Source organism: Musa acuminata, unplaced genomic scaffold, assembly GCF_036884655.1.
Source record: "Musa acuminata AAA Group cultivar baxijiao unplaced genomic scaffold, Cavendish_Baxijiao_AAA HiC_scaffold_828, whole genome shotgun sequence".
NCBI lineage: Eukaryota > Viridiplantae > Streptophyta > Magnoliopsida > Zingiberales > Musaceae > Musa > Musa acuminata.
Genome location: NW_027021054.1, coordinates 1 through 2,500, shown reverse-complemented (window position 1 = coordinate 2,500; position 2,500 = coordinate 1).

Below are 2,500 nucleotides of genomic sequence, written 5' to 3'. Positions count from 1 at the left end.
TGAGATGGCTGACGTTTTGCTCCGCTCTCGACGGTCACCGCGCAATGCAAGAACAGGCCAAAAACTGGCCAAAACGGCCCAAAAACGGGCCAAAACTGGCCATTTTTGGCTGCGCGAGCGAGCGGCGAGCGGCGGACAGCGAGCGAAGCGAGAGGCAGCACCGTCCCTGCTATACGAAAGCCCCATCCAGCCCTGTGCCACCCGGGGGGTTCCAGGGTGCTGAGATGGCTGACGTTTTGCTCCGCTCTCGACGGTCACCGCGCAATGCAAGAACAGGCCAAAAACTGGCCAAAACGGCCCAAAAACGGGCCAAAACTGGCCATTTTTGGCTGCACGAGCGAGCGGCGAGCGGCGGACAGCGAGCGAAGCGAGAGGCAGCACCGTCCCTGCTATACGAAAGCCCCATCCAGCCCTGTGCCACCCGGGGGGTTCCAGGGTGCTGAGATGGCTGACGTTTTGCTCCGCTCTCGACGGTCACCGCGCAATGCAAGAACAGGCCAAAAACTGGCCAAAACGGCCCAAAAACGGGCCAAAACTGGCCATTTTTGGCTGCACGAGCGAGCGGCGAGCGGCGGACAGCGAGCGAAGCGAGAGGCAGCACCGTCCCTGCTATACGAAAGCCCCATCCAGCCCTGTGCCACCCGGGGGGTTCCAGGGTGCTGAGATGGCTGACGTTTTGCTCCGCTCTCGACGGTCACCGCGCAATGCAAGAACAGGCCAAAAACTGGCCAAAACGGCCCAAAAACGGGCCAAAACTGGCCATTTTTGGCTGCACGAGCGAGCGGCGAGCGGCGGACAGCGAGCGAAGCGAGAGGCAGCACCGTCCCTGCTATACGAAAGCCCCATCCAGCCCTGTGCCACCCGGGGGGTTCCAGGGTGCTGAGATGGCTGACGTTTTGCTCCGCTCTCGACGGTCACCGCGCAATGCAAGAACAGGCCAAAAACTGGCCAAAACGGCCCAAAAACGGGCCAAAACTGGCCATTTTTGGCTGCGCGAGCGAGCGGCGAGCGGCGGACAGCGAGCGAAGCGAGAGGCAGCACCGTCCCTGCTATACGAAAGCCCCATCCAGCCCTGTGCCACCCGGGGGGTTCCAGGGTGCTGAGATGGCTGACGTTTTGCTCCGCTCTCGACGGTCACCGCGCAATGCAAGAACAGGCCAAAAACTGGCCAAAACGGCCCAAAAACGGGCCAAAACTGGCCATTTTTGGCTGCACGAGCGAGCGGCGAGCGGCGGACAGCGAGCGAAGCGAGAGGCAGCACCGTCCCTGCTATACGAAAGCCCCATCCAGCCCTGTGCCACCCGGGGGGTTCCAGGGTGCTGAGATGGCTGACGTTTTGCTCCGCTCTCGACGGTCACCGCGCAATGCAAGAACAGGCCAAAAACTGGCCAAAACGGCCCAAAAACGGGCCAAAACTGGCCATTTTTGGCTGCACGAGCGAGCGGCGAGCGGCGGACAGCGAGCGAAGCGAGAGGCAGCACCGTCCCTGCTATACGAAAGCCCCATCCAGCCCTGTGCCACCCGGGGGGTTCCAGGGTGCTGAGATGGCTGACGTTTTGCTCCGCTCTCGACGGTCACCGCGCAATGCAAGAACAGGCCAAAAACTGGCCAAAACGGCCCAAAAACGGGCCAAAACTGGCCATTTTTGGCTGCACGAGCGAGCGGCGAGCGGCGGACAGCGAGCGAAGCGAGAGGCAGCACCGTCCCTGCTATACGAAAGCCCCATCCAGCCCTGTGCCACCCGGGGGGTTCCAGGGTGCTGAGATGGCTGACGTTTTGCTCCGCTCTCGACGGTCACCGCGCAATGCAAGAACAGGCCAAAAACTGGCCAAAACGGCCCAAAAACGGGCCAAAACTGGCCATTTTTGGCTGCACGAGCGAGCGGCGAGCGGCGGACAGCGAGCGAAGCGAGAGGCAGCACCGTCCCTGCTATACGAAAGCCCCATCCAGCCCTGTGCCACCCGGGGGGTTCCAGGGTGCTGAGATGGCTGACGTTTTGCTCCGCTCTCGACGGTCACCGCGCAATGCAAGAACAGGCCAAAAACTGGCCAAAACGGCCCAAAAACGGGCCAAAACTGGCCATTTTTGGCTGCACGAGCGAGCGGCGAGCGGCGGACAGCGAGCGAAGCGAGAGGCAGCACCGTCCCTGCTATACGAAAGCCCCATCCAGCCCTGTGCCACCCGGGGGGTTCCAGGGTGCTGAGATGGCTGACGTTTTGCTCCGCTCTCGACGGTCACCGCGCAATGCAAGAACAGGCCAAAAACTGGCCAAAACGGCCCAAAAACGGGCCAAAACTGGCCATTTTTGGCTGCACGAGCGAGCGGCGAGCGGCGGACAGCGAGCGAAGCGAGAGGCAGCACCGTCCCTGCTATACGAAAGCCCCATCCAGCCCTGTGCCACCCGGGGGGTTCCAGGGTGCTGAGATGGCTGACGTTTTGCTCCGCTCTCGACGGTCACCGCGCAATGCAAGAACAGGCCAAAAACTGGCCAAAACGGCCC